The sequence below is a fragment of the Cololabis saira genome, chromosome 3 (assembly GCF_033807715.1).
Source record: "Cololabis saira isolate AMF1-May2022 chromosome 3, fColSai1.1, whole genome shotgun sequence".
Taxonomy (NCBI): Eukaryota; Metazoa; Chordata; class Actinopteri; order Beloniformes; family Belonidae; genus Cololabis; species Cololabis saira.
In genome coordinates this window covers 52,288,786-52,303,387 of record NC_084589.1, presented here as the reverse complement: position 1 = coordinate 52,303,387, position 14,602 = coordinate 52,288,786, and positions in this window count along the sequence as shown.

Below are 14,602 nucleotides of genomic sequence, written 5' to 3'. Positions count from 1 at the left end.
CCTGGTTGGATCCTGGGACCGGTCTAGTTCCTGGTTGGACCGGTCTAGTTCCTGGTTGGATCCTGGGACCGGTCTAGTTCCTGGTTGGATCCTGGGACTGGTCTAGTTCCTGGTTGGACCGGTCTAGTTCCTGGTTGGATCCTAGGATCAGTCTAGTTCCTGGTTGGATCTTGGGACCGGTCTAGTTCCTGGTTGGATCCTGGGACCAGTCTAGTTCCTGGTTGGACCGGTCTAGTTCCTGGTTGGACCGGTCTAGTTCCTGGTTGGATCAGTCTAGTTCCTGGTTGGATCCTGGGACCAGTCTAGTTCCTGGTTGGATCCTGGGACCGGTCTAGTTCCTGGTTGGATCCCGGGACCGGTCTAGTTCCTGGTTGGACCCTGGGACCAGTCTAGTTCCTGGTTGGATCCTGGGACCGGTCTAGTTCCTGGTTAGATCCTGGGATCAGTCTAGTTCCTGGTTGGATCCTGGGACCGGTCTAGTTCCTGGTTGGACCGGTCTAGTTCCTGGTTGGATCCTGGGACCGGTCTAGTTCCTGGTTGGACCGGTCTAGTTCCTGGTTGGATCCTGGGACCGGTCTAGTTCCTGGTTGGATCCTGGGATCAGTCTAGTTCCTGGTTGGATCCTGGGACCGGTCTAGTTCCTGGTTAGATCCTGGGATCAGTCTAGTTCCTGGTTGGATCCTGGGACCGGTCTAGTTCCTGGTTGGACCGGTCTAGTTCCTGGTTGGATCCTGGGACCGGTCTAGTTCCTGGTTGGATCTTGGGACCGGTCTAGTTCCTGGTTGGACCAGTCTAGTTCCTGGTTGGATCCTGGGACTGGTCTAGTTCCTGGTTGGACCGGTCTAGTTCCTGGTTGGATCCTAGGATCAGTCTAGTTCCTGGTTGGATCTTGGGACCGGTCTAGTTCCTGGTTGGATCCTGGGACCAGTCTAGTTCCTGGTTGGACCGGTCTAGTTCCTGGTTGGACCGGTCTAGTTCCTGGTTGGATCAGTCTAGTTCCTGGTTGGATCCTGGGACCAGTCTAGTTCCTGGTTGGATCCCGGGACCGGTCTAGTTCCTGGTTGGATCCTGGGACCGGTCTAGTTCCTGGTTGGATCCTGGGACCGGTCTAGTTCCTGGTTGGACCGGTCTAGTTCCTGGTTGGACCGGTCTAGTTCCTGGTTGGATCCTGGGACCGGTCTAGTTCCTGGTTGGACCGGTCTAATTCCTGGTTGGACCGGTCTAGTTCCTGGTTGGTTCCCGGGACCGGTCTAGTTCCTGGTTGGATCCTGGGACCGGTCTAGTTCCTGGTTGGATCCTGGGACCGGTCTAGTTCCTGGTTGGATCTTGGGACCAGTCTAGTTCCTGGGACCGGTCTAGTTCCTGGTTGGACCAGTCTAGTTCCTGGTTGGATCTTGGGACCGGTCTAGTTCCTGGTTGGATCTTGGGATCAGTCTAGTTCCTGGTTGGACCGGTCTAGTTCCTGGTTGGACCGGTCTAGTTCCTGGTTGGATCTTGGGACCGGTCTAGTTCCTGTTTGGATCCTGGGACCGGTCTAGTTCCTGGTTGGATCTTGGGACCGGTCTAGTTCCTGGTTGGATCTTGGGACCGGTCTAGTTCCTGGTTGGATCCTGGGACCGGTCTAGTTCCTGGTTGGATCTTGGGACCGGTCTAGTTCCTGGGACCGGTCTAGTTCCTGGTTGGACCAGTCTAGTTCCTGGTTGGATCTTGGGACCGGTCTAGTTCCTGATTGGACCAGTCTAGTTCCTGGTTGGATCTTGGGACCGGCCTAGTTCCTGGTTGGATCTTGGGATCAGTCTAGTTCCTGGTTGGACCGGTCTAGTTCCTGGTTGGACCGGTCTAGTTCCTGGTTGGATCCTGGGACTGGTCTAGTTCCTGGTTGGATCTTGGGACCGGTCTAGTTCCTGTTTGGATCCTGGGACTGGTCTAGTTCCTGGTTGGATCCTGGGACCAGTCTAGTTCCTGGTTGGACCGGTCTAGTTCCTGGTTGGACCGGTCTAGTTCCTGGTTGGATCCCGGGATCGGTCTAGTTCCTGGTCTGACCATCTAACTCCCACAAATAACAGTCTCAGAGTAACCAAACACGTGCAATAATAATCATATAGCACCTTCTGCAATAATCATGTCTGCCTCACTCTGCTGCCCCTCTCACTTTTGTATTTCTTTGTATAATTTTTGTATTTTTCGTATAATTTTGTTTTGTAAAATTGTAAAATGGTAAAATTGTAAATAGGTTATTTTATTTTATTTTATTCAGAGCTGTCCTTTTTTCTTTTTCCCTACCTCAAACTGCTGCACCTTAGAGTTTTATTCTGTACATATGTCAAATATATTCCTTGTTGGACAACGTTCGAACCTGGAAACATAAAAACAATGTTGCAATAAAGCTGATTCTGATTCTGATTCTGATTCTCCTGAAGCGGCAGCAGGACTGGTGTCACCACCATCACTAACAGCAGGACTGGTTCTCATCACCGTCACCACCTTTGAATAGCAAACATGCGCCTACAGTGTTTTTTCATACACTATAGTTCATACAGGAAGATAGTCTAGCCGATGTCTCACTTGATTTGGCCTTGTATTCATATACATACTAATGGAATGATTATATCCCATTTGTTGCACAAATACATCATTTCAAAATCAGTAAATAATAATTATAATAATTTAATAATATAATAATTATCTTGTAAATCAGTAATTTTAAAATCTCAATCCTTATTTTAATTTCAAGGCCAGGGCTTATAGGCTACATATTTACACTGTGTAGCCCAGGGGTCTCAAACTCGTGCCCCGCGGGCCAATTGCGGCCGGCGGGATGGTATCTTGTGGCCCCCCACCTTAATATGAAAGGTAATATTAGTGTGGTCCGCAAGTTTTATATTGTAGCAACCCCGCTGTTAGCGGCTGTGTGGGACAAAGTTATGATGTTCTGGTTTAACTGTGTGCTTGTCCAGTGAATGCAGCATACGTGCGAGTGAATTGGGGGAGGGGGGTGTTTGTGTACGTGTGAAAACAAGTGAGAAAGAGAGCAAAAAGGTGTGAAAAAAGAACAGAAAAACAGCTTCAGATGCATGAGTGTCGGAAAACGGAGGCCTCTTCTAGGAACCTGCACCGAAGCACATAGTCACACCGGAAAAAACATTCATGCTTGCAACTCAGCAAGCAGGAAACGGAGCTAGAAGAAGAGCTTTGCCTCGCTGCAGCTGCCCTCTGTGTACATTTACTCCAATAAATGAACAAAGCACAACAGTCATCACTGAATTTTGTTAGATTTATTAAGGCCCGAGCACCTTCAGTGCGAAGGCCCTATTGTATCTGTAGGAATTTTTTTTTCTTTCTTTCTTTTTCTTTCTTTCTTTCTTTCTTTTTTCTTCTGACGAAAGGAGGGCCTTTTTGCCCCCCTAAACGTGCCCAAAAAAAACGTGCTAGACGCCAAAAAGCGCGCCCACCCTTCATCTGGTTGGTTCAGACAGAAAAAACTTTGCGCCTCAAGCCCCATAATACGGTTTGACGTACATGAACGAAAATCGGTACACACCTGTATCATGTTGCAACTTAAAGAAAAGTCTCTTGGCGCCATGGCCCAAACCGAACAGGAAGTCGGCCATTTTGAACATTCTGAATTAATCGCGTAATTTTGGAGCAATATGAGCCATTCCTTCGAGAATTAATACGGCCCGAACCGTAATGTGCACCCAGGTGTGTTCTACATCAAAATGTGCGTCTCTATCCTGCGACTACGTGCATTACTTTTCTCTTTCAAAAGTGTTACCGTGGCGACGCTAGACGCCAAAAAGCGCGCTCCCCTTCATCTGATTGGTCCATATTTGATAGTTCCCCAAAAGTCACCATATTTTGCATGCAAGCCAGGCCTGGCGATAAATTTGATATTTCATGGTTTGTATTAATGGGCGTGGTAAAATGGCTCAACAGCGCCCCCCGGAAAACTTTGTGCCTCAAGCCCCGCAATACGGTTTGACGTACATGCACGAAAATCGGTACACACCTGTATCATGTCGCAACTTAAAGAAAAGTCTATTGGCGCTAGGGATGTCCGATAAGATCGGCCCACAGATATTATCGGCCCGATAGTAGCATAAAAATGTAATATCGGTATCGGATGTTTTTGCCTATAATAACGCCGATAAAATAATTGCTTGAATTACAACACCCAAATGCCGCTGTATGGTCCTATGCGCTCCTTACGTTGCGTTACGTAACTTACGTAGCGTTGATGACCTCATCAAGCCGCGCCTTGAGTCGCACAAACAAACAAGTGTGGGTGAGTGCAGCATGTCTGCGGTTTGGAATTATTTTGAAGTGTGTCCTTCGGACATTAAACTTGCGATTTGCAATGACTGCAAAGCGTCAGTTATGCGAGGCGGAACCAAGATTGCTTCCTTCAATACTTCTAATTTAATCTCCCACCTGAGGATGAATCATTCAGAGAGCTACGCGGCATTTGTGCAGCAAAGCAACGAGAAGAAGCAACAGGGAAAGGCGGCACTGAAAAAAAACACCCAGATGACGCTCAAAGAGGCCACCGAGAAAAAACAGAAATACGCCAAGGACCACCCCAGGGCGAAAGCCATCAATCGGAAAATCATGGAGTGTATTGCACTGGATAACCAGCCCTTTTCTATCGTGCAAGACGCCGGATTCACCAAACTTGTGGAGTTCCTCGAGCCACGCTTTACCATGCCCAATCGCAAGTATTTAACAGATGTTTGCTTACCCGAGTTGTACAGTGTTGTTTACAGCCATGTCGAGAAGCTAATTGCTGATGCTGTATCCATTAGCTTCACAACAGATATCTGGTCTTCAAGCGTTAGCCAGGTTAGCATGTTGAGCTAGACTGCTGAGCTGACTGCTCAATGGCTAGATAAATACTTTGTGCTGATGAAGTCTGTGCTTCATTCCCAAGAGTGCCGTGGGTCTCATACGGCAGAAGCAATCGCATCTGCTTTTGAAGGGATGTTTGCGATGTGGAAAATCCCCAAGGAGAATGTGCATGTAGTGGTCAGAGACAACGCACGAAACATGGCTAAAGCTACGTCGGAGTTCGGTGTCCCAAGTTTGCCCTGCATGGCACATACCCTGCAGCTCGCAGTGAATGGAGGGGCCCTGTCTCAGCGCAGTATTGCAGATGCTCTGGCTGTGGGGAGGCGAGTTGTAGGACACTTCAAGCACTCACCACTTGCTTGCAGTCGTTTTGAAGACATACAAAAAGAACTCAACATGCCCCTAAAAACAGCTGCAACAAGACGTCTCCACCAGGTGGAATTCCACCTATTATATGATGCAGAGCCTGGTGGAGCAGAAGAGGGCTGTAAGTGCATATGCTACTGATTATGAGCTCCCCACAATATTGACAGCAACTCAGTGGGGGATTATGGAGAAGATGATCACCCTCCTAGAACCCTTTGAGCAGCTAACCAAGGACATCAGCTCTGCAGAGGCCACTGCGGCAGATGTCATCCCTGGTGTGATGTCCCTGACACGGCTGCTTGCCAAGACGGATGAATCAGACAAAGGTGTGCAAACAGCCAAACATGCCCTATTGAAAGCTGTCAGTAAGCGCTTTGATGGTGTGCAAACTGAACCTCTTTATGCAATTGCAACCATGGTTGATGCTCGCTACAAAGACCGTTATTTTGACCCGGATAAGAAGGAGGGAGCACGGAATATGCTGCTGAATGTTGTGGAGGAAATGGCCAGTGTGTGCAATGGTCAGCAAGAAGACGCTGCTGGTGCCAGTGCAGATGATCCAGGCCAGGAGGACCAGGACCCCCCACCTAAGAGGGCCCGAACTGGGAGCCTGCAGGACATGTACCGAGAAATCCTCACAGAGAATGATGTCACCAAACAAACAACTACAGGCGAAACGGCATCACAGGCGAGTAAATAATAAACTTTATCAGCAGATGTGTTGAGTGCTTCACATGAAAATGTTCATAAAGTGAATCAAAGTGACTGTCTGTGCTTTAAAGAAAAGTAAGTAGAATTTTTTGTTTTTGTTTTTAATTTTTATTTAGGTGCATGCATACCTGGGAGAAGCCACCATCCTTAAGACAACCTGCCCTTTGAACTACTGGGGTTCCACCCAGGTCCGCTTCCCTGCACTTGCCCGAGTTGCACGCAAGTATCTCACTGCACCCTGTACCAGCGTAGACAGCGAACGGCTGTTCAGCGCCATCTCCCATGTTATCGACGAGAAGAGAAATCGCATACACTGCAACAATGCTGAGATGCTCATTTTCATTCAGAAAAATATACCTCTTATGGACAAGGGAAAAAATTAGACCATTCATATAGGCGAGTCAGCATCAGTCTTTTAGCCTCATTTGTTGCACTTTAAAGGAGGGTTATGTTTACTAGTCTGGACTGAAGCTGTTTTAATTTGTTGTGCCTTTCTTGTTTTTATTTGCACATTTTGTTGTTACTCATATGAAAGAGCAGGGTGGATTGAGCCCAGTTTATGTTTATATTTTAATGATTGTGGGTATGGCCCGTTATGGAGGCCAGTCAGTCTTTTAGCCCTGTTCATTGGACTAATACTAAAGGACTGTTTACTTGTTGTTTACTTCTTTGGAAGGTCTGGACTGAAACTTTTGTGCCTTCCTTGTTGTTATTGCACACTTCCTTAATGTTGCATCTCTTTGTTTTTGCTCATGTAGAGCAGTGCTGATTGAGCCCAGCTTATAATTTCAATGATTGCATTAGCCCAAGTAATGGGCACTATGCCTGTTATTGTAGTTGGCTTTACATGCTGCTATGTTGCACATTGTTGTTCAGGTACAATGTTTTATCATTTGTGAACAAGTCAAATTTGCCCTATTTATTGTGGGCATTGTCAAGTTTATCTCAGGGAGAGTGTAATCCAAACTGTTGTTTGAGACAATTTAAAATAAATAAATAAATATGGCACTTTTTTCCTAAATGAAGTTGAAGTATTATTTATTTTTCTTATTTTGCACAGATGTTAACATTTGGAAAGCCTTGTTGCATTCGAGAATGCATCCAGTGGGGCATCACAATACAATTAAGCATGTTGTGGTGGAGATATGTGATGTTGTTACCTAAAATGAGTTTGGAGGAAAAATAACCCACATTGATTCGACATCGGTATCGGTATCGGCTGATATCGGAATCGAAAATTGAGAGTTGGACAATATCGGCATATCGGATATCGGCAAAAAAGCCAATATCGGACATCCCTAAAAAGAAGTAAATCAACTAATTTAAGACTAAAAGAAAAAACAAGAAGTAAAAATGGGTGAGAGAGGTGGTATTGATGAGAGACTGGGAGGGCAGAAGGCTGCTGCGGGCTGCAGCAGGGTGTGACTCTGTGTGTGTGTGTGTATGTGAGAGACACTGTCTGTGTGTGTGTATTCATTAGACCTTGTGAACAGCTGAAAGTTTCTGTCATTTTAAGAGAAAGAGAAATATGATTCTATTGACCTCATAGTGAGATACGTAAAAGTCCTCAATTCAGATCATGATCTGCTTTGAGCAGATTTTATGGTGCTTGGAGATGCAGCCTGTTCCTCCAATAGAGAGAGGAGGGGCTGTTTGGGTCTGTCTGTAGCACAAAATATTAGTTAGGGGTTGAATAGAAGAAACATGTTAGAATATGTTTGGATATTATAAGATAATATGTTAAGAGGTAAAAAGTTTAAATTCGTATGAGCTTCTCTGTCGAAGGTTTTGTTAAAATGATACAAACGGCTGAAGCTGTGTGTCTGTGTGTGTGTGAAAGCATGCTCCGCTTTACGAGCGGCTGCAAGGCTCTGTGTCTGAGGGAGAACTTTTTGTGTTTGTTGGGAAGAAGGGGGGTTTTCAGCTCTCCTTTTGGAAAAAAACATAGACATGGAAATATAGTATTTCTATCATTCTAAGCCTGAATGAAGGCATATAATCATAGAATTTTCCAATTGGTTTGATTCATCATTTAATTTGCAGATTACTTTTGTAACACTGTATTTGACTTGGATTGTATGGAAATGGGATTCCTGCAATTTGCGAGCATGAGATGAAATGATTGGGTTGTTTGGGACATGAATGTAAAACAAATCAATCATTTGTCCTTACTCTGTCTGTTGTGAAGTCACTACTGATGATTGACAGCTTCAGAGGATGGGTTTCGTCCCGTAAAATGAGCACCGCTGTATTTTTAGAATACAGTGGAAGGGTATGTTCATGAGCCTACTCTCATTTGTATGTCAGTGACATTTTACGCAGAAAGGGTTGTATGCAAGAGAAACAAACCCGTTGTACAATCTTTTTAGAAAAGAAAAACTTCTAAGTGCATACTTCTGGGTGCATACTAGCCTATTCACACTGAAAATGTATACATTTGTGATCAGTATTGCTACCATTTAGTTTGGGAGTTCATCTGAAATGCACCAATTGAGTTTGGTTAGTTTAGTTTGAGGAGAAGTAATTTACACACTTGCACTGAAACACAAACCCACATGCAGATGATCTGAAGTGAGTGTTTAATGTTAGTGGGTTTTTGTCTATGTGTAGTTTACGCATGGGGATTTATCCCATAATTTTCTTAAGACTTCTATGAGTCTTCATAGAAGAGCATGCATTTGCGTTGCAGCATGCAAACAGAAGGTTAAGAATCTCCTGAAGACTTTTATAAGTACTCATGATTTATCTGGAGACAATTTTCTGACACTTTTTATGACAATTTTCTGGCATTTCTTTTTGATTTGGGGAAAATATAGCTCAACAACAGTTGAGAAGGCATTATTTGATAGGATGCTCCTTTCAGTCCGACGTTTTGTGACTATGACTTATTGTTTATATATATATATATAAGTTCACTGAAGACTACTGTTTACGTTGCAGGGAAGTTGCTGCACTGACAGTTTTTGTGTGGTGTTACTTTAATAAGACCATAACCCACTTGGGTTGAAATAAGAACATTTTGAAATAAGGAAATTCTGTAGTCTTTGACTGAGGTAGAAGACAGAATTTAAAAGGTTTTTTGCCCCTTCTAATCTGGTGATGGGAGGGAGGATCTGAGGGACATAGAGATAACCAACCCCCTATCCCTAGAGGATCATTACCTCCGACCTGCCAGGATGCAGAGGTCAAGAAGTGGGAGGGCCACTTATCTGGGGAGGAGTCAGGACTCAGGCAGTCCTGACCCCCTCTATCCCCTATTGACATTAGAAACAATGCTCTTGCGAAGAGAGAAAAGCATTTGGCTAAACGAAGGTGCTACTGCAACTAGCTACTGTAACTTCAGAAGGCCTTTGTCTGGAGTGAAGTAAACTGGTGCTTCCAAGGAAGTTGTTCCCCCTGGTGGCTAAGTTGAGCCATAGGGAATTTATATGGCTCAACAGGAGGGAGTAGGGGTACATATGATACATCATGAGGATTAAATACTAAATACCCTTTAAAAAATTTTTTTAGTAGGAGCTTTCCGACATGTTGCAGATACAACATAAAAGGACCTATCCATTTGAAGTTGTTCATATGGATTTCATTCTTGGAGTGAACTAATGGCCTGTTAAGTTAAGGCTCAGGAAAACCATGGCCTGAATGCCGGCCATTAGTCGAACTGTACATGAGAATCGTCTCCTTGTTAGGCTGCTGTTTCTTCCTCTCCCTCTTCTAAAGCAGGAACTGCTGAAATGGGGTGACCAGATCCTGAGTCGAGTGGTGAAACGTCATCACTCCGTCAGGACGGGCCCTTTTTGCTGTCCAGATCAGGACACCAACAGCAGTAAAGGCTGCTGAATGATCTACTGTGTTCACCAGTTGCAGTGAAAGCTAGCGGAGAAACGTTCCGGGCTTGAGTAGTGCAGAGAAGTCGGGCGGTTCCAAAACCCTTGCCCGCTGAAGAAATCATCTGATGCCTATCTCGCCAGCCCAGCCTGAAGAAGAAGACTAGCCAAACTGACTTGCGACAACAAACTAGGAGAGGAGTCCGAGGAATGGAAGAGACTTTTTCACTACTGAGTCATGCTGACATAGTGACTGAAGTTATGATTCCGTTCATCACTGTCTTTGTACTGTTCTGTGTTTTCATTACCTGTATGTTTACGATGACACTTGAGTGTTTTATTTTGTTTACTGTGAAGTTTCATAAGAACAAACAGGAGGGAAATGTCAGATTAATCAAAGTTTGAATTAAGTTTCGTTCTTATGAGTATCAGAATCAAGTCAAGTCAGAGAGCTGACTGTGTTTATCGTGACATTCTTTGACACGCAGGAGGTTAAAACTGCTGACTTCCTGGTTGGTCAACTGAACCATTGTCTTTAGACGCATCTGTTTCAAAACCCCCATCACATGCTCTAAACAGATAACAGGGCAGCCACTTCCTTGGAGATACTTAGGGGGGTCGACTGACAGCCGTCTCATTGTCTTTAAAAGTTAGCTAAGGGTTATTTGAACCATCTGTTCAAACCTCCAAGAGAGGTCCTGTTTTAGTTGACCTCTTGACCCTTTGTGTTTTAAGGATGTCTGTTTGTTTCTTCATACCAAGCCTCTTTAACTGAAAAATCACATGTGTGTGACCATCTGTTTCCTGTTTCTGTTCATTGTCCATTATCTATACATTGACAGACCAAATATGGTCATTCCTGTCATCTTTGCTGAATAAAAGCGCCAGCTCTGCAGAGAGCCAGTTGTCAGAAGGCCTGACGAGTTCGAAGAGAGGGCCGTGTTGCCCTACAGCTCCTCAGACTTCTGTCCAACCTTCTGCAGAAGGCCTTGAAAATCATTTCTAACAGTCTCTGGTGTCTTTTTCTAAATTATTTATGTTGTGATGATTTAGAAACCTAACAGGACCTTAGCTATAAAACCTGGGTTGAACCCAAAAGCACTCAAAGTGTGCAATAAATACTGGTGTTCAACCCGGTCAAAAGCTTTTTCTTGGTCTATCGAAATCAGAGCCAGAGCCAGAAACCTACAAAACATCGCAAATTAAAGTGACATTATCACTTATAAGCCTGCCGGGCACAGAGTATGTTTGGTCACTATGAACCACAGAAGCCATCACCTCTCTAAGTCTGGATGACAGGACCTTGGACAGTATCTTATAGTCCGTACACAACAGGGAAACTGGTCTCCAATTTTTCAACTCTTGCGGGTCTCATTGCCTGGGCAGCAATGTGATAACAGCCCTCCTGCAGCTGCCCACTCTCCAGGCTGCTGATGACAACTTCCAAGAGGTCCCCGCCCAGCACAGACCAGAAGGACTTATAAAAGTCCACAGGGAGACCGTCAATGCCAGGAGTTCTGCCGTTCTGTAGGCTCATCAGGGCTTTATGCAGTTCTTCGAGAGACAACTTAGCCCCCAGTTTTTCATTGGCTTCAGCATCCACCTGAGGGAGACCATTAAAAAAAATGCTGCATTCATCAGAAAATTCTGTTGGTTCACTCTTGTATAGATCTTTGTAATACCCGGCTGCAAACTGACGGATCTCAGAAGAATCCGAGATTGTAGCACCGCTGCTGGAAGGCAGGGAGTGAATGATCTTGCTCTGTCCATTTTTCTTTTCCAAACCAAAAAAAAACCGAGAGGGAGCATCCATCTGTGAGACGTCAAGAAAGAGTGACCTGACCAAAGCTCCTTGTGCTGCAACACCCAGCAGGTTGGCCAGAGCTGACCTTTTTGACTTGAGGGAGTTCAAAAACCCTCCATTTCCTGTGGAATCAGCCATAGTCTGCAATTCCACCACCTGAGTCTCTAGGTCCCTCACAGATCCAGTTACATCCCAAGTGACATTGCGAGTAAATTGCTGACATAATTGTTTAGTCTGTACTTTCCTAAATCCCACCATTGCTGTACACTAGCAAAGTCAGACTTACATTGTTTATGTTTAGCCCAAAAACACTCAAAAGCTGCTCTAAAAACTTCCATCAAAACATCCCGGAGCAGTGCAGTATTAAAGTGCCAATAGGCGCTCCGCAAACGCACATTTTTAATAAAAACAGAACAAAAAACCAGACAGTGATCAGAAAAACCTACTGGATTGATGTAACAACTCTTAAAGATATTCACATGGTGTCTAAAGGAATACAGGCGGTCCAACCATGCCAAAGATAGCATATTGTCTTTTGAATGACTCCAGGTGTACTGCCTGTGATTTCTATAGAAAGTCCTCCATATATCTGCTAATTCATGAGTTTCAGTCAACTGTCTAAACTTGCGTGATGAAGCAGGATGAGGCTCTTGGTGGTTCCTGTCTAACCTTGGATTTTCGGTACTGTTAAAATCTCCTAAAAACAAATATTCATCACTACTACAAATCCTCAGTGTCACATAAAACATTCAATACTGCCATTCTCTCCACCCCACTAGTTGGTGCATAAACATTTATAAAATTTACAGTTACCTGCTCAAATCGAGCTTTAACTTTCAACATACAGCCCTTAAAGGGATTGTGACATGAAAAACACATTTTTCTTGATTTTTTGTGTTTTGTTGGGTGTCTTGACATCAATTACACCCAAAAAACAACAAACTTTTAACATTCAGTGTATTGTGTGCTTTCTGGGATTTTCCGCATAACTATGCAAAAACGGCACATGTGGTTTGGTGGCGGATCGTTACGTAACGATCCGCTAAATCACCGCCCCCTCCACCCAGCTCCCTGTCTCCTCTCCTCTCCAGCGCACCATAAAGGCTGATTTATGGTACCGCGTTACACCGACGCAGAGCCTACGGCGTAAGGTTACGCGGCGACGCGCACCATACGCTGAACCCTACGGCGTAGGCTCTGCGTCGATTTAACGCGGAACCATAAATGAGGCTTAACAAGGAGCTGTTTAGAGCCTCTTTTGTTCTAATCACCGGAGGAAAACTGCTAAGAAGACCCGCGGCCACTGACTGGACTTAAGATAAGGGGAAAGTGCTGCTTGCATGCCTTTATTTTTATGATCGTTTGCTGTGGTTCGCCCTCCTGCTTTTCCGTGCATGCTTCGCCTGTCGCTCTCGGCTTAACTCTCCGACGCCGCTGTGAGCGTATTGCTGGAGGAGGAGGAGGTTTGGAGGAGGAGCGGAGCAATGATTGACAGGAAAGGGGGAAAGGAAGCATTTTTCACGGCGCAAAAAAACACTGTAATAAAAAGCCAGGAAAAGAGTACTAGAGTGAAGTTTTTCTTGTTACACTCTTTTAGACACATTTGAGGGATGTTGGCCAAGACTTTTAATAGTGTTAAAAGCATGTTAAAAATGATGTCACAATACCTTTAATGACTTCCTCTACTTCACAAAAAGAGGGCAAAAAACTCCTGGAAAAAACAATCCCCACTCCCCCACTGCAACTAGACTTGTGACTCAAAAAGACATCCCCATTACATCCCTTCTTACAATTACTTTCATTGTCTATCGTACTGTGCGTTTCCTGAATCATCATTACGTCAATTTTCTTTATCTCCATCAGCTTCGAAAGAGCAGCTCTTTTAGTATCCTCCCTAGCTCCATTCAAATTTAATGTTCCTACTCTAAATTCACACACGGAGAGAGAAAGGTTGAAAAGACAGACAAAAAAGAAAACCCACAGAAAATAAAAGAACCAGGAGTTCTTTTGTTTAAACATCTTCATCATCATCGACTAGTTGTGTTTTCACTTTAAGTATCAGTTTCTTCAAACAATACATTTCTTGGTCTGACAAAACATCATCTGCAAAGTTTCCTGATCTTTTTTACCAGAAGCTTAGCTGACTCAACAAAACGTTTCAAATCTGGAAAAAAAATCCTCCACTTTTAGCTGCCGGGCTCCCTTAGTCCCCTGCAGAAACTTTTGAATACTGACAGGAGAATACCGCCCCTGCTGATCCTCCTGAGTCAATGAGAGAGCACTTTCCGGCTCCTCTGAGGATTTTTTATCTTTTAGCTCCTCCCTCTCCAGGACCCGGACCCGACGCTCCCTTCCCCGCAGCAGCAGAAGCAGTAGCCGGCTGCTCGCCCTTTTTCTCCGGACAGGAGCAAATTAAATGCCCCTCCACACCACAACCAAAACACTTCATGGTCTCCGACGTAGCAAAAATCATATAAGTGAACCCGTCCACATTAAAGTTGAAAGACAGGTTCAGATCCTTTGCGTTGTCTTTAAGAACCATAAATACCTGCCTGTGGTGACACACTACATGTTTCAGAAGGGGGGATTTACAGCCCAGAGATATCACAAGCTGTCCGTGCCGTGACAGTTCTTTAGCCAACACTTCATTTTTAATGAATGGAGGAGCATTAGAAATAGTTATCCATTTTGCCGGACTAACCAGTGGGAGAAACCGGAGTAAAAGTATCATGAATAACTACACCTGCTTCAACCACATCATTAACTTTAGCCGTGAGGCTTTTGCAACATTTGAGTTAATCAAAATTAAACAAACTGGAGAAATCAAGGAAGAATTGAACTGTGCTGCGCTGCCGCACGTGTTTACTTTGTCTCCTGCTGTGATGATGTCTGCAGCCTTTACAGGACTGTCTCAGAAAATTAGAATATTGTGATGAAGTTCTTTATTTTCTGTAATGCAATTACAAAAACAAAAATGTCATACATTCTGGATTCATTACAAATCAACTGAAATATTGCAAGCCTTTTATTATTTTAATATTGCTGATTATGG